The sequence below is a fragment of the Nicotiana tomentosiformis genome, chromosome 2 (genome assembly GCF_000390325.3).
Source record: "Nicotiana tomentosiformis chromosome 2, ASM39032v3, whole genome shotgun sequence".
Taxonomy (NCBI): domain Eukaryota; kingdom Viridiplantae; phylum Streptophyta; class Magnoliopsida; order Solanales; family Solanaceae; genus Nicotiana; species Nicotiana tomentosiformis.
In genome coordinates, this window is record NC_090813.1 from 165,627,577 (window position 1) to 165,648,982 (window position 21,406).

A 21,406-nucleotide genomic window follows, 5' to 3' on the forward strand; every position below is an offset into this window, starting at 1 on the left:
GAAATTCAAATTCGTCAGAAGGATTTTGGGATTGAGAATTCCCACTCCTACTCGGATCAAGAACAAGATTTTGATCAATTTTATTATCAACCATGTCAAAAGACACTTGCTCACTATCTGAGTTGAATATTTCATAAAAAAGGCTCTCCATTCTTTACCTCCCCCTTTTTTAGAAAATCATTTTCCAAAAATATGGCATCTCGTGATTCAATCTCAGTAAAATTTCACCAATGAACACATACCCTTTGGAGAGTTCTAAGTATATTATAAAGATACATTTCTTGCCTTTGGGGCCTAATTTACCAAACTTTCTAAAAGAATATTTTACATATACAGCACAACTCGAAGGTCAGAAATCATTTAAGTTTGGTTTATGATCATTCCAAAGCTCATAAGGAGTGGAAGAAATTGATTAAGACGGCAATTTGTTCAATATATAGGTTGCAGTCAATAAATCATCTCCACAAAAAGGAGACATGTAAATTTGCTTGCGCCATCGTGGACCTTGTCATGTCCAGTCATGTTCTATTCCTCATTTCCACTATTCTATTTTGTTGACGTATGCAAGAAATAGTTAACTATCTAGTGGTGCCTTCGAATTACAAAAAAAAATTAATTGTTTTTATAGATATTTATGGCTTATACGTGTTCTTAAGTTTGTAATGACTTGACCGATATTTTTTGTGTAATTGCGTCCCGATTCCCCTTTTATGCTTCACACATGTGTATTTATGATTTTATGACTGTAGGGGTTGATTAGTTTCATTCCAGAAAGACTTCGGGTTGATTTGGACCCTTTAATTTTTGACTTAGAAGCTTAGGTTAGAAATATTGACCAAACTTTGACTTTGGTAAAAATGACCCCGGAATGGTGTTTGATAGATCCGATAACTTTGTATCGTGATTTTGGACTTGGGCGTATTTCAGGAATTGAATTCGGAAGACCATAGGTTGTTTTGTGTGGTTTTGTCAAAATTTGACAATCTAAAGTTGAAAAGTTTGACCGTGGGTTGACTTTTAGCTATCAGGTTCGGAATTTTATTTTGGGACTTGGAATATGTCTGTTATGCTATTTAGAACTTGTCTGCAAAATTTGGTATCGTTTGGAGTTGTTTTGATAGTATTCGGATGCCTAGTTGCAATTTAAAAAGTTCTTGAAATTTACCTTGAAATTCATATGTTTTAGTGTTCGATTCGTAGTTTTAGATTTTATTTTTTTGTTTTAATCACGCGAGCAAGTTTTTATGATGTTTTTATGCTTATGTGGATGTTTGGTTTGGAACCCCGAGGGCTCGGATGAATATCGTACATGTTTCAGAATGTTTTGGATTGAAAAATCAGGATCTGGTGTGCTGATGCCTCTGGTGTCGCTTTTGCGAACACCAGGCTCGCAATTGCGAGCTTAGCAGGGGGGCCTCAGGTATCGCAATTGTGATACCTAGCTCGCAATTGCAAAGTAGCTCAGGTAGAGGGGTAGTTCGCATTTGCGATATAACTGTTGCATTTGCGATGAGGACAAGCTTCGCAAATGCGAAGCCAATGTCGCATTTGCGACCTCCTCTTAGGCTGGCCAGTTGTCGCATTTGTGAGGTATTCTTCGCAATTGCGAACCCATGTCGCAATTGCGATATCTGCAGCTGATCAAAAGGTTTGGGAGTCGAGATTTCATCTCATATTCTCTCATATTAGAACCCTAGACTCGGTAGGAGGTGATTTGGAGAGGGGTTGTACATCTACAAACTTTGGGTAAGTGATTCTAATCAATTTCCAAGTATATTTCATCAATATATCTTAGATTTAACATCAAAGAAAATTTGAGAAACTTTGTCAAGTTTTTAAAAAATAAGAATTTGAGTTTTGAGAGTCAATTTGGACTCGGATTTTTAAACTAATCACATATATGAACTCGTGGGATTATGGGTAGTCGTAATCTACCCTTGAACCCAGGTTTTGACTGGGCGAGCCCCGGGTTGACTTTTCGGAAAAGCTGTAATGATCATAGCTTTATCTATTATAATTATTTCCCTTGCATTGTTGGATGATATTAAGTCAATTTTGGTTAGATTTGAGCCGTGTGGAGGCGAATTTTAGGGAAAAAGCTATTTTTGAGGGTTGAATTTGCCTAGTTGAGGTAAGTATCTTGCCTAACTTTATGTGGGGGAACTGACCCTTAGGATTTGGCAGTGGTTGTGTCATTTGTGCTATGTGAAAGCCGTGTACGCAAGGTGACGAGTGGGTACATGGGTTATATGTAGTATTTGACCGGTTTAGGCTACATAGACTCTTTCCATTCTTTAATTGAATTGTCATATCATGTTCTAAATTCTCATAGTCAATCTACTCTTACTTATGTTGGTCTATCCTTACATGCCTTAAATGACTTTGTTAACACTTGTTCTACCTCTTACTTGTTGTTTTGCTCTTATAGGCCTAGTCGAAGTTGTTGCCTCTTTCATTGTTACGTGTTATCTCTCCAATTATTTATTTATCATTATATTGAAGTCATTGTTACATATTGTCTCTTCCATTGTTGATTTATCATTACTGAAGTCATTGTTATATGTTATCTCTTTCATTGTTGACTATCCTTATTTGAAGTCATCGTTACATATTATCTCTTCCATTATGAGTTATTCTTAATTAATATCGTGGCTATACATTATCTCTCACATTGTTGAGTTATTGGTGTTGAAGTTGTGAAATTCGTTATCACATTGAGGCGAATTATTAATTGTTGAGATATATTTCTTGTTGACAAATTTACACTCATTGTTATCATTAATATTCTTGTGCACATTGTAGTTGAGCCATGGGCTATTGTTGTAGAAGCATTGATATTGTTTATTATTGGCAAGTTGTGACATATGGGAACTTATGGTGTGAGTTGTTATTCTGATGTGATATTGATGCGCATGCGGCGGTATAAGGATAAGGGTTAATGTGCGTGCGGCGGTATAAGGATAAGGGTTAATGTGCGTGCGGCGGCATAAGATGGGACTTATGTGCGTGTTGCTTGTAAGGGAATTACCTGAAGCCACAAGGCGTCATAAGGTGGGCTAAAGTACGTGTAGCTATTTCGGAAAATGTATTTTCAAAACTGTTTAAATTTAGGAAAGATTGTGATTGAAATTTTGAAATGTGAATACGAGGTGGTACCTCGGTTGTGACTCTTGTTGTGTACGAGGCGGTACCTCGTCGGTGATTCTTGTTGTTTATCTCATGTTGTAAAGAGTTATTGGTGAAAAACTTCTTGTTGCTTGTATTCTTCCTTTCCTTATCATTTTTTATTCGTATTTGACTATGGTGGTTCTCTTTAATTGCTTCCCTTATGTTATCTATATGCTTGCAACTTTGGCATTAGTCTACTTTATTAACCTGTTTCATATCAGTTATTTCTACGCCTTCCATTACTTCTCATTATTATGTTTACATTCTATTTATTATGTCCTAATGGGTGTCTTGACCTGGCCTTGTCACTACTCTAGTGAGGTTAGGCTTGATACTTACTGGGTACCGTTATGGTGTACTCATACTACGTTTCTGCACATCTTTTGTGCAGATACGTCTGCTCGTGCTAGATGTTAGTGTGTTTGTAGTTGTTTGCCGGAGACTTCAAGGTACACCTGCTCGGCGTCCGGAGGCCTTGGAGTCACCTTCCCTTATCATATTTGTCTGTTGTATTCCTATTCAGACAATGTTGTACTAGACATTCTAGTTATTCTCTAGAGCTTATGACTCAGTCTCATCGGCTTTAGTGAGCATTGTAGTTGTGTTTCAATTATCGAGCTATTTATGAGAATTGTTAGTTTATATCATGTTTTAGATATTATTTCAATCATAATCTGTCATTTGTTAGGCTTACCTAGTCTTAGAGCTCTAGGTTCAAAGGTATTACGAGTCATAAGTAGGTTTAGTAGATTCTTGTAGATTGGTACGGAGACGTTTGTACTTATCTTCGAGAGGCTACCGAACTGTTGGGAAAACTCCACTTCTTTGATTCCTTATCGTGAGAATTAGTTGACTTCAAAAACTAAATCTTTGACTTTTTATTCTCTCCTAGATGGTGAGAACACGCACTGCTGGATTCGATGATCAGATACCCGTACACCTACTAGAACTGCGAGAGGCTCGCGCCAGGGCAGAGGCCCAGGAGGGGCAAGTGGTGCAACTAGAGCACCTGCCCGAGCTGCGATAGAGGTGCCACCAGTAGCCCTAGTTGGGGGATAGGGATCCGAGGCGCCTGTTGCCACCCCTGCACTTTAGGAGACCCTTTCACAGTTCTTGAGCATGTTTGGTACTCTAGCTCAGGCGGGGTTGATTCCACTTGTACCAGTCATAGCTCAGGCTGGGGAGGAGCTCAGACTCCCGTGGCCCGTACTCCAGAGAAGCGAGTTAATGTTGATCAGGCCCCAAAGGTTATGCTAGTGCAACCTGTTGTTCCGGTTTAGCCTAAGGTTAGGGCAGTGGCATTTGTGGAGGAGCAGCTTAGACTTGAGAGGTTCAAGAAGTATCCTCCTCCTACTTTCAGTGGCTTAGCTTCAGAGGATCCATAGGATTTTCTTGAGAAGTGCAACCATATTTTCTGCACCATGGGTATTGTTGAGACAAGCGGAGTTGCTTTTACTACTTTCTAGTTTTCAGGAGTAGCATATCAGTGGTGGCTGGTTTACGAGGAGGGGTAGTCTAGCCAATGCAGCTTCACTTACATGGACTCAGTTTTCAGAGATGTTTTTAAGAGATTTTGATCCCTAGACCCTTCGGGGTGCATGGCGTGTGGAGTTTGAGCAGTTATGCTAGGGTACTATGTCAGTGTGAGAGTATGTTGTCAGATTCAGTGATTTGTCTAAACATGCATCTACTTTGGTTTCTACAGTTATGGAGCGAGTCCGTCAATTCATTGCGGGGCTCAACTATGTTATTAGGTTCAGAATGGCTCGAGAGTTAGAGACAGATACCCCATATAAGAATGTGGTAGAGATCGCACAGATGTTAGAGGGTATGCGGGGCCGTGAGAGGACATGGAGGCCAAAGGGCCTCGAGGTACTAGAGGATATAATGATGGCCACGCTATAGCTACAACCCATCATGGTAGAGGCTATGTGAGTCGTCCAGTTCATTCAGCACTTCCAGCTTCTAGTGGTACTCCGGCTATCCCGAGGTCTCAGGTTGCACACTTTGCTCAGCCACTTTCTAGTGCACCTATTGCACGGGGTACCTTCAGCAGTCAGTCCAGCCGACCAGGCCCGAGCCAATCCCAGTAGCCAAACCCACTAAGAGCTTTATTTGAGTGTGGTGATACCCATCATATGGTTAGAGACTTCCCTAGACTCTGGAGGGGTGCGCATCTACAGACTACTCAGGCTCCACGGATTCAGTCGGGTCCACAGACTTCACAAGCCATGGTTGCTTCTCCAGTTGCCGCTCCACCCGCACAGCCAGCTAGAGATGGGGGATGAGCAGGTAGAGGTCGCCCTAAAGGGGGATGCCAAGCCAGATTCTATGCTTTTCCGGGTAGGACGGAGGCAGTCACTTCAGACGTAGTCATCACAGGTATGGTTCTGGCTTGTCATAGAGATGTATCAGTCTTATTTGATCCAGGATCCACTTATTCATAAGTGTCATCTTATTTTGCTCTGTATTTGGATATATTTTGTGATTCTTTGAGTTCTCCTATTTATGTGTCCATGCTTGTGGGAGATTCTACTGTTGTGGAGCGTGTGTATCGGTCATGTTTAGTTGTTATTGGTGGTTTTAAGACTAGAGTTGATCTATTGTTACTAAGTATGGTAGACTTTGATGTGATCTTGGGCATGGATTAGTTATCGCCCTATCATGTTATTCTAGATTGTCACGCCAAGACTGTGACATTGGCTATGCCAGGTTTGCCATGGTTATAGTGGAAGGGTGCATTGGATTATGTTCCTAGCAGGGTTGTGTTATTTCTAAAGGCTCAGCGGATGGTTGAGAAGGGGTGTGCTACATATCTATTCTTTGTGAGAGATGTCAGTGTTGATACTCCTACAATTGAGTCAGTTGCAGTATTAAGAGATTTCCTAGATGTATTTCCATCAGATATTCCGGGCATGCCGCCCGATAGAGATATCGATTTTGGTATTGACTTATTGCCGGGCACTCAGCCGATTTCTATTCCACCATATTGTATGGCACCAGCAGAGTTGAATGAGTTAAAGGAACAACTGCAAGAGTTTCTTGATAAGGGTTTCATCCGGCCTAGTGTCTCATATTGGGGTGCTCTAATTCTATTTGTAAAGAAGAAGGATGGCTCAATGCGGATGTGTATTGATTGCAGGTAGTTGAACAAGGTTACAGTGAAGAACAGGTACTCATTGCCGCGCATTGATAACTTATTTGATCGGCTACAGGGTGCTAGAGTGTTCTCAAAGATTGATTTGTGGTCAGTGTATCATTAGCTGAAGATTCGGGATCCGGATATTTCAAAAACTACCTTTAGGACTTGGTATGGTCTTTACGAGTTCCTTGTGATGTCATTGAGGCTGACTAATGCCCCAGCAACATTTATGCACCTTATGAACAGTGTATGCTAGCCATATCTTGATTCATTTGTCATTGTGTTTATTTATGACATCTTGGTGTACTCCCGCAGTTGGGAAGAACATGAGCAGTATCTAAGGATCGTGCTCCAAACCTTAAGAGAGACAAAGTTGCATGCAAAATTCTCAAAGTGTGAATTCCGGCTTGATTCGGTGTCGTTTTTGGGTCATGTGGTGTCGAGTGAGGGTATCAAGGTAGATCCGAGAAAGATTGAAGCAGTTCCGAGTTGGCCCACACCGTTTTCAGCTACTGAGATTCGGAGTTCCTTGGTTTGGCTGGGTATTATCACCGTTTTGTAGAGGGTTTCTCATCCATTGCCGCACCTATGACCAGATTGACCAAGAAGGGTGCTCCTTTCAGATGGTCCGGAAAGTGTGAGGCGATCTTTCAAAAGCTCAAGACTTCTTTGACTATAGCCTCGATGTTGGTGTTGCCTACGAGTTTAGGGTCATACACAGTGTATTCTGATGCGCCACGTGATGGCCTTAGCGTGGTGTTGATGCAAGATGGTAGGGTGATTGCCTACCCATCTCGGCAGTTGAAGGTCCATGAGAAGAATTATCTGGTCCACAACTTGGAATTGGCAGCTATTATTCATGCATTGAAGATCTGGCGGCATTATCTGTACAGTGTCTCATGCGAGGTCTATACCCACCACTAGAGTCTACAGCATCTGTTCAAACAGAAAGATATTAATTTGCGGTAGCGAAGGTGGTTAGAGTTGTTTAAAGACTATGATATCACTATTCTATATCATCCCGGGAAGGCCAACATGGTGGCCGATGACTTGAGTCGAAAGGCGAAGAGTATGGGTAGTTTGCCATATCTACCGGCAACAGAGAGGCCAGTAGCCCTAGATGTTCAGGCTTTGGCCAACCTGTTTGTTAGATTGGATGTTTTGGAGCCTAGTCGAGTTCTTGCTTGCGTGGTTTCTCGGTCTTCTTTATATGATTTCATCAGAGAGCATCAGTATGATGACCCCCATTTGCTTGTCCTTAAGTACAAGGTACATCACAGTGATGCTAAGGAGGTTTTTATCATAGATGACGGGGTGTTGTAGATGTAGTTCTGATTATGTGTGCCCAATGTGGATGGGTTGCGTGAGATGATCCTTGAGAAGGCCCATAGTTTGCGGTACTCCATTCATCCGAGTGCTGCTAAGATGTATCAGGATTTGAGGCAGCACTATTGGTGGAAGATAATGAAGAAAGACATAGTGGAGTATGTAGCTTGGTGCCTAAATTGTCAGCAGGTGAAGTATAAGCATTAGAGGCCAGGAGGTTTGCTTCAGAGACTTGATATTCTTGAGTGGAAGTGGGAGCGTGTCCCCATGGATTTCGTTGTTAGGCTCCCACGGACTCAGAAGAAATTTGATGTTGTTTGGGTGATTGAGGATAGGTTAACCAATTTCATTCCAGTGGTGACAACCTATTCTTCAGAGCAACTAGCTCAGATCTATATCCGTGAGATGTTTTGGCTTCATAGCGTCCCGGTATGCATCATCTCTGACTAGGGCACACCGTTTATATCATATTTCTGGAGATCTGTGCAGTGTGAGTTAGGCACACAGGTTGAGTTGAGCACAATATTTCACTCCCAGACAGACGGGCAGTCCGAGCGTACCATTATGATATTGGAGGATATGCTCCATGCCTGTGTTATGGATTTCGGGGGTTCTTGGGATCATATTTTGTCTCTTGTGTAGTTTGCCTACAACAACTACTAATCGAGTATTCAGATGGCGCCTTATGAGGCCCTATATGGAGGCGATGTCGTTCTCCAGTTGGCTGGTTTGAGCCGAGAGAGGCTGTGTTGTTGGGCACGGATTTGGTTCGGGATGCCTTGGAGAAAGTCAAGTTGATTCGGGATCGGCTTCGTACAACCTAGTCTAGATAGAAGAGTTATGCTGATCGGAAGTTTTGTGATGTATTTTTTGCTCCGGGTTTCACCCATGAAGGGTGTGATAAGTTTCGGGAAGAAACAAGTTGAGCTATAGGTATATCGGACCTTTTGAGATCCTTAAGAGGATTGGTGAGGTGGCTTACAAGCTTGCATTGCCACCTAGCTTATCTGCCACAAAGTGAAAATTTGTGAAACTTTGTCAAATTTTTGAAAAATAAGAATTTGAGTTTTGAGAGTTGATTTGGACTCGGATTTTAAAACCAATCACATATATGAACTCGTGGGGTTATGGGTAGTCGGAATCTACCCTTGGACCCGGGTTTTGACTAGGCGAGCCCCAAGTTGACTTTTGTTAACATTTTGAAAAAAGTGTAAAGATCATAACTTTATCTATTGTAATTATTTTCCCTTGCATTGTTTGTTGATATTAAGTCAATTTTGGTTAAATTTGAGCCATGTGGAGGCGAATTTTAAGGGGAAAACTATTTCTGAGGGTTGAGTTGGCCTAGTTGAGGTAAGTATCTTGCCTAACTTTGTGGGGGGAGAAACCCCTTAGTATTAGGGAGTGATTGTGTCATTTTTGTTATATGAAAGCCGTGTACGCTAGGTGACTAGTGGGTACATGGGTTAAATGTGGTATTTGACCGGTTTAGGCCACTTAGACTCTTTCCATGCTTTAATTGAATTGTCATATCATATTCTAAATTGTCATAGTCAATGTACTCTTACTTGTGTTGGTCTATCCTTACCTTCCTTAAATGGCTTTGTTAACACTTGTTCTACCTCTTACTTGTTATTTTTCCTTATATGCCTAGTTGAAGTTGTTGCCTCTTTCAATGTTACATGTTATCTCTCCTATTGTTGATTTATAATTATTTGAAGTCATTGTTACATGTTGCCTCTTCCATTGTTGATTTGTCATTATTGAAGTCATTTTTACTTGTTATCTCTTTCATTATTGATTATCCTTATTTGAAGTCATCATTACATGTTATCTCTTCCATTATGATTTATTCTTAATTAATATTGTGGTTATACATTATCTCTCTCATTGTTGAGTTATTGGTGTTGAAGTTGTGAAAACGGTTATCACATTAAGGCGAAGTATTAATTGTTGAGATATATTTCTTGTTGAGAAATTTACATTCATTGTTATTGTTGATATTCTTGTGCACATTGTGGTTGAGCCATGGGCTATTGTTATGAAAATATTGATATGTTTGATTATTAGCAAGTTGTGACATATGGGCACTTGTGGTGCGAGTTCTATTGTGATGTGATATTGATGCGCATGCGACGGTATATGGATAGGGGTTAATGTACATGCGGTGGCATAAGATGGAACTTATGTGCGTGTTGCTTGTAAGGGAATTACTTGAATCCACGCGGCGTCATAAGGTTGGCTAAGTGCGTGTAGCTATTTTGGAAAAAATATTTTCAAAATTATTTATATGTAAGGCTCACGCGGTAGTATAAGGAAAGATTATGATTGAAATTGAAAAATGTGAATATGAGGCGGTACCTCAGTTGTGACTCTTGTTGTGTACAAGGCGGTACCTTGTTGATGATTCTTGTTATTTTTCTCATATTGTGAAGAGTTATTGCTGAAATATTTCTTATTATTTTTATTCTTCCTTGCCTTATCAGTTTGTATTCGTATTTGACTATGGTGGTTCTCTTTAATTAATTCCCTTATGTTATCTCTATGCTTACAATTTCGGCATTAGTCAATGTTATTAACTTATTTCGTATCACATATTTCTCCGCCTTCCATTACTTATCGTTATTATGTTTATATTTTGTTTATTATGTCTTAGTGGGTGCCTTGATCTGGCCTCGTCACTACTCTATCTAGATTAGACTTGATACTTAATGGGTACCATTATAGTGTACTCATACTATGCTTCTGCACATCTTTTTGGGAAAATCCAGGTACATTTGCTTGTGTTGGATGTTAGTGTGTTTGTAGCTGTTTGCCAGAGACTTCAAGGTACACTTGCTCGGCGTCCGCATGTCTCGGAATCACCTTCCCTTATCTTTCTTTTTTGTTGTATTCGCATTCAGACAATGTTGTAGTAGACATTCTAGTTATTCTGTAGAGCTTATGACACAGTCTCAACGGGTTTTGGGAGCATTGTAGTTGTGTTTCTATTATCGAGCTATTTATGAGAATTGTTAGTTTATATCATGTTTTAGCTTTTATTTCTATTATAATCTCTCATTTGCTAGGCTTACCTAGTCTTAGAGACTAAGTGTCATCATGACATCCTCGGAGGAAAATTCGGATCGTGAAAAAGGTCTTAATCATTTTGTCTAACTGATTCTCAACTTTATTCATTTATCTCTAAAAGCATTCAAGTACTTCAGATTTATGAGAAATTAAATAGACATAACCAAAGCGCTTAAAACCATCAATGAACGTAATGAAACACAAAGCACCGGACCTAGCCCTCACTTTTGTTGAATTACAAACATCTGAATGGATTAATTGAAACGGAAAATCGGCTCTCTTAGCTTTCCCAATTGTTTACATATAATCTTTTCGGCAAAACAATATTAGCAAGTTGTCATATATAATTTGGAAGGAACCAAAACATCCCTTGTTTGCCAATCTATTAGTTTGATCTTGCCATGACCATATCTTGCATGCTATGTGATAAAGACAATATTTTTTATTACATGAAGAGCATACCACAATGCATTGGTCTACATAATTATAATTTAACAATAAAAAATCATCCCAAAAGTGTCCACAACCATAGAAACATTCTCTAGAGTACTTTTCATAATATTGCTTCTGAAAAGAAACCCTTGTACAAGAAGAACAATTACTAACTATTTTAGCACTTTATCTTACTTTTATATTTCTTCTTGTTATGTCATTTTCCCTCTTGGAATTCGATAGGTTACTTCTAATGGAGGATTAATCTTCAGTCTCCTTTCCCTTTCCACCATTCTTTTGATTTTCTTACGCATGAAGCCTGAAAGTGTCACAACCCAATTTTCACTATAGGTCGTGATGGCACCCAACGTCGCCGTTAGGCAAGCCAATGGTGAACTATCAACTTAAGTATTTATTTTATTATATTTGAATCACGAATTTTATTAGATAAAAACATTTATGCATTAAAAGTCATGGATACATACAATTTAAATAAAATATAAAACAAAAGTGTGTCAGTATTAAACAAAATTACAAACAAATTCTAGAACATCCCCAAATCCAGTGTCACAAGTGCATGAGCATCTACAAGAAAGTACAATAATAATACAACATCTGGAACGCAAGATAAACAGAATAAAGTAAATAATAATGATGGAGACTCTATGTGTCGTGAATCGTAGCATGGAACGCAGCTCACCATAAAGTCCCCTCAGCAACTGTGCCAATGCACTCAGATGACCACCTAATGTACATGCCTCAGTACCTACACATTCAGTGCAGAAGTATAGCGTGAGCACGTAAATCAACACATACCAGTAAGTATCTAGCCTAACCCTGAAGAGGTACCGACGAGGGGTCGATATTGACACATACTAGTAGTCCAATAAATCAAATATTAAGGTAAAAAAGCATGAAACATGGTAAGTAAACAGTGAGAACAGATATAGGCAAATAATACGGTCTACAACTGAACAATAAACACAAAGTCCTCAATTATAGGATACCTCCTCAAATGGAATATGTAATGGTCAATACCAATTCAATTGTCACATCTCAAGAGAGGAAACTCATTAGTAAGCGGACTCCTTATCAAGTATTTCACATGATTCTGTCGAGGTGAGCGGCCCGGTCTCATAAGAGTGTTTCATAGAACTGCCGAGGCGAAAGGCCTGATCCCATAAGAGTGTGATATATAATTCTGCTGAGGCGAACGACCTGATCCCATAAGAATATGATACATGATATGGTTGAGGCGAACGGCCCGATCCCATAAGAGTATGTTACTATGCGGAGGCGAACGGTCCAATCCCATAAGAATATGATACATGATACTGCCGAGGTGAACGGCCCGATCCCATAAGAATATGTTACTCTGTCGAGGTGAACGGCCCAATCCCATAAGGGTATTACTGAGACATTCAGCCTGATCCCATTAGAATATCAAACTTTGACGGGTCTTTGACCCCACTCACGAATATACGTGTGAGTTATGGAATTCAAGAAACTTTTCGAAGAATATGCACAACACAGGAGAAATCCATAAGGGAAGTAAAACTTTCACATCTAATCAAGTAACTCGTCAAGTATCTAAAATAGCAAGTATGATACTCTACGCGAGTCTAGTCTCAAGTTAAATGTAAATTAAAGCATTTAAATAGGCAAGAATAACTCAAATAGTAAGATTTAAGCATGGCGTGAGTCTAAGTCTACCCGGACATAATCAAGAATTCTAGCATACGCAAGGACACTCATCACCTCATACGTGCGTAGCTCCCACAACATGTAACACATAATAAATATCACACCTACGGGATAAATTCCCCCTCACAATGTTAGACAGAAGACTTACCTCTATCTGAAATTCCATAACCGGCTCCAACGCCCCTCTAACACCTCAAACCAATGCCCATCGATCCAAAACTAGTCAAACAACGTGAAAATCAATAAAAATATACTTAAATACTCATAATTTAATAATTTATAACAATTCTCAACTCTGCTAAAAGAGTCGACAAAATCAACCCTCGGGCCCACGTGCCCGGATTTCAAACATTTTGAAGATAAATATTATCCATAATACCACAAAATCAAATATATAATTTATTCCTAATTTCATGTCTAATTTCGTGGTCAAAATCCAAAAATACTAAATTCTAGAATTTTTTCCAAATCTCACAATTTCTACAAAATTTTATGTTTATATCCATATATAACTCATGTATTTAGCTCACAATGTGTAGGAATTCACTTACCACATGATGGATGATGAAATGACACTTCAAAATCGCCCCAAGCTCGGCTCCCATGGAAGAATTGTGATAAAATCAACCAAAAACCCATTTTTGCAAACTTATACATAGCCCAGTCGACCCTTCTTCGCGAACGCGGCAAGTCCCTCTCGTTTGCGAGGCATAATCAGCTTCTGCTTTCCAATTCCTCTACACGAACGCAAGAAAGGACTCGCGAACGCAAAGCTTTACCAGGCTTCCCATCGTGAACGCAGCCTCACCTACGCGAACGTGAAGGCCAAGCCCCATAGACCCAACTTCTCCCATTCGCGAACGCGATGCTTTGCTTTTCAAACCTTCGGGAAAGTGAGGCCCAATCGCAAATGCGTAGAACAGATCTCCATCAAGTCCAAATCCTTATTCGCGAATGCGATCTTCCCTACATGTTCGCAAAGAATAAAACCATAACCAGCAAACCAGCAACAGGAATTCACTTAAAACTTGGTCCGAAATCATCCCGAAATACCCCCGAGGTCCTTGGGACCCTGCCCAATCACACCAACTAGTCCCAATACTTATCTAAACTTATCCAGAGGGTCGAAATGCTCCGAACAATATCAATGCCATGAATCAATGATCGAAATCCTTCTTTTAACTTTCAAACATCAAACATCGCCGAACGCGTCCGAATCATACTTAAACATTCCGGAATGATGCCAAATTTTATGTACAAGTTACAAATCACAAATACGAACCTATTATAAGAATTAGAATCCCAAACGGACGTCGATAACACCAAATTCCTTTTCAAACCAAACTTAAAAAATTCTAAAAACCTTCAAAATGCCAACTTTCCACAATAAGCGATAAAATACTCCTGGACCACCCGATACTCAACCTGAACATACGCCCAAGTCCAAAATCATCATATGAACCTATTGGAGCCTTTAAATCCTGATTTAGAGGTTATTTACTCAAAAGTTAAACCTTGGTCAACTCTTTCAACTTAAAGCTTTTGAATTGAGAATTTTCCTTACGAATCAACTCCGAATTTCCCGAAATTTAATTCCAGCCTCGCGTAGAAGTCATAATACATAAAGTGAAGCTCAAGGCCTCAAACTGCCGAACGACGCGCTAGAACTCAAAATGATCGGTCAGGTCATTACAAAAATCTTTTTACTACATGATTCTATTACGTAGACATGTATAGCTTTCGCAGCACCAAACCACTAATCTTCAAGCTTCACATGGTGGGCAACATCAACAAATATTTTGATGTTATTATTGTGAGTCAAATTACCCTTCAGTATTGTCAACTATTGAAAAGAGACTGAATCAATGTCTGAACCAACAACTCATCAGAGAGAACTTGATCAATACTTCTCAGTTGAGCAATCATTTCAAACATCACCCTTAGGTACTACTTGCCACTATGATCATTCTGCTCCCCGCACGTGTCAAACCTGATTGTCAACTTTCAGAGGTGAGCCACATTTGTAATACAATATTTCTCTCACAAGTATGCCCACATGGCATGAGCAGTAGAATATTGTTCACATTAATGGGTGAGATCATAAACATTATAACTTTACAATTCTTTTATGCACACTTAAATCTTTCTTTTCCATGCATGGTAAGCATTAAGATCTCTCTTATGTTGGGCAGTGCTACCCTCCTCTAAGTGACAAATCACATGTTTATTCCTTTAAGAGCATTTTACTATTCCAATACATATCATATCTTACGAGTCAATGTATCATAATTTTTTGCCGTTCAACTTATCACCCTAATTTAGATCAGCAATTATATATTTTGAAGTCAAAGTCTGTTATATTTATAAGAGACGATCATGCAAAAAGCTTGAAATCATGCATGTGATATACACACTCAAGCAAAATAATTCCCATAATAACTTCTTATTTAGTAAAATTACAAGATATATAAATTTTTGTCCACATTTACATATCATTGGAGATAAGGATTTACAACACTATCAGCCAAAGTCTTAGCTAACTTGTCTATAGGAGAAGGTTTACCAAATCGAGGCCTATGATATGTCTTTAGAAGCCAAGATTTTTTAATTTTTCCTTCTATGTCTTTTTGCTCCTCCCACCTGGCTTCAAGTGCCTGAGTATAAATCCGAAGAGGCATATTTGGACCATACACATAATGAATATCAGTCAATACATCACTCCAATAGCCTGGGAGAGAATCCAGCAACATAGCTAAAGCTCTCCATGTATCGACCCGTATATAATTCCTCAGTTCTGCTAGTTTTGCCCCAAATAGGTGAAGATAGTCTGGTATAGCAGTAGAAGGGTCCATTTTCAACTTTATAAATTTCTCATATTTCTTCTCCCTTCCCTACAGCAAGCTCTATTATCCCTAAAGATATTTTATATCGAACTTGGAACATCATTCCTGACGACTTCGGAATCTAATCTGAATCGTTATCGAAATAGGTACTTCGATGATGCAGTCTTCTACATTGTCTCCTTGCTCGACTTTCAGTACCACTCCTAGTTGGCGTTCTTCAAGCTCGTTCCTATCTAATCATTTCTTTACGGGAACAAGGAAACACATAGAATGATTCATAATCATTCTATGTGATAACATATGTCACTGTCACTTGTAGAAGAGAAATCAAGTTTAAGGATCATATTCTTATTTGTAAATATTCAACCCTCTTACACCACTCATGTATCAATAAAAGAATTAAGGCGAGATTCTTCATAACTACATAGGCAGCAACAAAGACTCTAGCAGTATATATGTCTCAACATAAATTCTCACATAATTTCTACCTCGAGAAAAACTAGTAACTTCCTTCACTATTTATAAGTGGCATGTGAACATTGTCATTTATAGTTCCAGCCGTGGCTAAATTAAATAAGCTATTCAAGTAGAAGTCATTATCAATGTTCACTACTCAGTTCTTCATTATGTTATTATTAAAATATAAATGAAACGTCTGCAAACTCCATTTAAATCAACTCAAAATTTTATTATTATAATGAATTGATTATTTCTTTTCAATTAATCTTTCAAAAGTATGTGTAATGCTTGTAGGAGACAAAAACAAACACCCACTATATCAAACTAACTTCGTAGAAATCATTACTGGAGAATGAATGACTTAACAGTTGGCAAAGCCAACAAAAACATTAACCAGAATGTCTGGTCAAATTTTAAGAAGAAAAATATTCTCAAGTTTAATGCATACAATTCCATCAAACCAAAATAAAGGTAACTTTTTAATGGCATAAAAGCCAATTATCCTTCCCGGGGGACATTTTCGAACCCGACATGTGCCATCTATTTTTAACACATACGACACAAAAAGAAATGTGCGGCACCGTAAAAGAAAATCTGCAACCCTAATTAACTATACCATGTTTCAGCGACAAAAACAACAATACAAAATTAACGGATTTGTATCGTTCTCACAACGTAACATGGCCATCTCCCCCATGAACAATTAGCAAAAATTTAACATATAGTAAATTAGGGATACTTCCAACATAATATTTTTCATGGAAGCAATCGAACCAGGATACAAATAACACCGCTCTAATGCTAATGTTAGAATAAATTTCTGGACGAGAATAACAAATTGTGTACCTTTATAACGCAGGGGAGATCGTTGAACTAACCACCGAAGAAGTTGCTCTAAGTCAAACTTCGTTTCACTAGGAAACGGAATTAGTATCTAACGAACTAGATGTCTTTATTGTGTATGTTTTTGGGAGATAAAGCCAGAAAAAACTTTTCTCTGTTCAAAGATGTAATGACCCAATCGGTTATTTTGAGCATTTGCATTCCGTTCGATGGTTCGAGGGCATAAGTAGCTTCATATGATGTATTACGACTTGTGTGTATTGTCGGTTTCAATTTACCATCGAGGCATAAGTAGCTTCATATGATGTATTACGACTTGTGTGTATCATCGATTTCGATTTTTGGGTGATTCGGGATTGATTTGGAAGAATGATTCTCATCTTAGAAGCCTTAAGTTGGAAGAGTCGACCAAGTTTGAATTTTGAGTATTTGACCCTGAATCAAAGTTTTGATGGTTCCATTAGGTCCGGATGGTAATTTTGGACTTAGGCGTATGCCCGAATTTACATTTGGTGGCTTCTAGAAGATTTTAGCCATAATTGACAAAAGTTGGCAATTCAAAGTTTGGAAGGTTCATAAGTTTGATCGGGAGTTAATTTTGATGATATCGGGTTCATATTGTTGTTCCGGGAGTTGGAATAGGTTAGATATGTCATTTGAAACTTGTATACAAAATTTGGATTCATTCTGGATTGGTTAGGCTTGAATCAAACGCTTGGTTCGAACTTTGAAGTTTATGAACTTAAGAGACTGATATTGATCGATGAATCATGGTTTTAATGTTATTATGTATGATTTGAGGCCTCGAGTAGGTCTGTACTATGTTTTGGAACTTGTTGGTATGTTCGGACGAGGTCCCAAAGGGCTAAGGTGAGTTTCGGGGTGGTTTCGGACCATTTCTAGGCCCTTTTTTGTTGCTAGTTTTTGGCTACAGAGGTGTGAATTGCGATTGCAGGCCTTTGGGTCATATTTGCGAAGAGCAAATTACTGTTTGGGCCTAGTGAATCGCTATCATAGAAGTCATTCTCGCGATCACGTAGAAGAAGTTCTACTCTCATAGAGCTGACTTCGAGAGCTTATATCTTGCAATCTATAAGGAATTTTGAGGTAATCCAAAAATGAAAGTCGTATCTCTTGAATTATAGTTTTCAAAAAATCAAATCGTTTGTTATTTGGAGTTCAAATTCCAAATGTTATGGCTAATAAACTACAGTTTATCTGGGAAGAGTTTGGGAAGGGTTAATGGAATTTGTTCATCGCGATAGCGGGGAAATGGACGCGATTGCGAAGGGTAAAAAATGTGTTGGACAATTTTTGAATCGCGGTCGTGAGCTTTGTGACCGCGATCGCATAGGGTGCCACTGGGCAGTGCATATAAGTAGTCTATTTCGGACCTTTGAGTTATTTTATCATATTTTGAGTTGGGGAGCTCGAATTTGGGCGATTTTGGAGAAAATTTTTACCACATGGATTGGGGTAAGTACTTTCTACTAGGATTTGATTATATTTCATAATTATATCTTCAATTTTGGCATTTGATTGATGATTTTAGAAGAGAAATCTAGGGTTTCATAATATCGATTCGGAGTCGGATTTTAGTAAAATTAGTACGGTTGGATTCGTAATTGAATGGGTTATCAGAATTTGTGAGTTTTGTCGGGTTTCGAGGTGCAGGCCCGAGTTGAATATTTAGGTTGAATTTGATTTTTGATTAAAGATTCAACCTTTATCGTTTGGGTTGGTTTCCTTTGGTATTATTTGATATTTTTGAGTTTCTTTTGGCTAGTTTCGAGCCGGTTGGTGATAGATTCGCACGGAATGGCATTTCTAGAGTATTGTTTGGATTGCTTGATATTGGATTTAGCTTGTTCGAGGTAAGTAATATTTCTAAACTTGGAATTGAGGGTAATTATTCCTAGGAACCATGTTATTTCTGATCTGTTGGGGTGGCGCACATGCTAAGTGATTCATGTGGGCGTGCCCCGGGGTAATCATGATTCGAGTTGACTTTTGTACTATATTGCTACATATCTTGTTTTATCCGTATTTTTCCTACTTGTTAGATTAATTGAGCTGTTTCATGTTAGAAAGAATATTTAAGCTATGTGGTTAAGACCTGATGAGGCCATCTCCTTTGTTTTGGGTTACCTGATTTGACTATAATTATACACTAAGTCAAGATTCTTTATTTGCATATCATATCTCAGTCTCTGTTCATCATTCATTGTTACATCGCATGTTATCATTATTTTTCCATTTGTGGTGTTGTTGGACTGAGTGATATGAGATTTTGAGCCCTTGAGACTTTAGAGGTTGATGACAGAGGTGGGCCTTAGAGCGGTGTTGAGAGTGTTGTTGTTGATCGGGCTGCACGCCACATTAGGCCATATTGACTTTATTATTATAATAATAATAATTATTATTATTATTATTATTATTATTATTGCGGATCAAGTTGCACGTCGCATCAGGCCTTAATGACTTTATTATTATTGTGGATCGGGTTGCACGCCGCAACATGTCTTATTGGCTTTTGATTTAGCACTTGGGCAGGATCTTCCCCTTCGGAGTCTGACATACCAGTAATGAGCGCAGGCACAGTGATATACATACACGTGCTTTGGAGAGGGGCATTGATCCCAGGCACCCATACAGTGCTGAGTGATTGTGTGTGTGATGAAGTGGGCATTAAGACAGGCAACTTGAGTATATTGAGAGTGAGATTACCTAGGAATATCACCATTAAATCATTCATTTGACATGCATACTTGACATGTAGGCATAGAGATGTATTTTCCTCATGCTAGAGGGTAATGTTACATTGATTATTTGACATGTATATTTGACATGTAGGCATAAAGATGTTATATTCCTCATGCTAGACGGTATATGATAATTAAGGTTTTGACATGTAGTCATAGAGATGTTCTTTCCTCATGCTGATTGGTAAACTGAAATTTTTATCTGGTGTTGTGAATTGAGAATATTGTTCTTTGACAAAATCATGTTTAGTTGATTTTTAGTGGTGAGATTTGGAATTGACTGTTATACCATGCCTACTTTCTCGTAACTGTGAACGAGCTGAGGAAATATCTCTTTGAGTTATTTACCTTTACTGTTCTCATTATATTATTACGAGTTGTTATTTTCTATTGGTGTTGAACTCTGATCTTCTTTCGAGCTCGTCACTTCATTCAACCTAAGGTTAGGTTCATTACTTATTGAGTACATGGGGTCGGTTGTACTCATACTGCACTTCTGCACCTTGCATGCAGATCTTGGAGCTGATGTTACTGTGTATGGTGGGAGCTGGAATGGAAGACGTACCTGCATTCTTGTTATAGCTGCCACTTGTCCTTGGTAGCTTTAGATTTGCAAATCTATTTATGTATATTTCGAACATATGATATATTTATTTCGTACCAGCTTTGAAAATTCTAAGGCTTAGAAGCTCATGACCTGTACTACCAATCCTTGGGAGATTGTATAGAACTTCATTTATTTTACTCATTGACTTTTATTATTCTCATTTGAGTTGTGTTGACTGTTACTTGGCTTACCTAGCGAGTTGAGTTAGGTGTCATCGCGACTAGATGGATTCTGGGGCATGACAAGTTGGTATAGGAGCTCTAGGTTCATAGGTTCTACAAGTCATGAGCAAGTGTCTAGTAGATTCTTGCGGATCGGTATGATGACGTCCAGATCTATCTTCGAGAGGTTACAGGACATCTAGGATAAACTTCCCATCTTTCTTTCCTAATCGCGCGATATTAATTCAGCTTGGAGCATTTGAATTCCTTCCACTCACTCGTACGTGATGTTGAGCATTCGGTATCAGTTGTGCGTTGACAGCTTGTGATGTCATGGATGAGGTGTGAGATGTGTTCTCTATGTTGCGAAGGTGGGACAGTCTGGAGGACTTGAGGCCATATGAGTCCCCTCAAATTTTCGATGAGTCCGAGGCCATAAAGCACGCTCACAAGTCGCTTAAGTGTCGTCTTGCCTACCTCAAGAGGTTAAGGGCTGGAACAACTTATATGATCATGATATTAAGTGTAGTAGGTGTATTGGATGTTGTTTAGGGTCTAATGAGACCCCTAGAACTAAGCCAAGTTGGGAGCTATGCAATGGGCTAAAGTTTCAAATAAATTTTACAAGACCTAACTTCAAACGCATGAAACTCACAAACTATAAAGACTTAGGTGGTAATATACCTAACAAATTAAATCCCTTTGAGTCTAGTTTTCAACGCATCAAACCATTTGTCATTTGAATAATCCTATAGAAAGTTATGGCCATTTTACAGGATCTATCCCATCTGCGCGCCCAGATGCCTGGTAGTGCACAGAAGAGGGGTTTCTACCTTGTATGCGCTCCCAACTGCACGGTCACTTGCCCAGGTGTGCGGCCGTGCACGTAG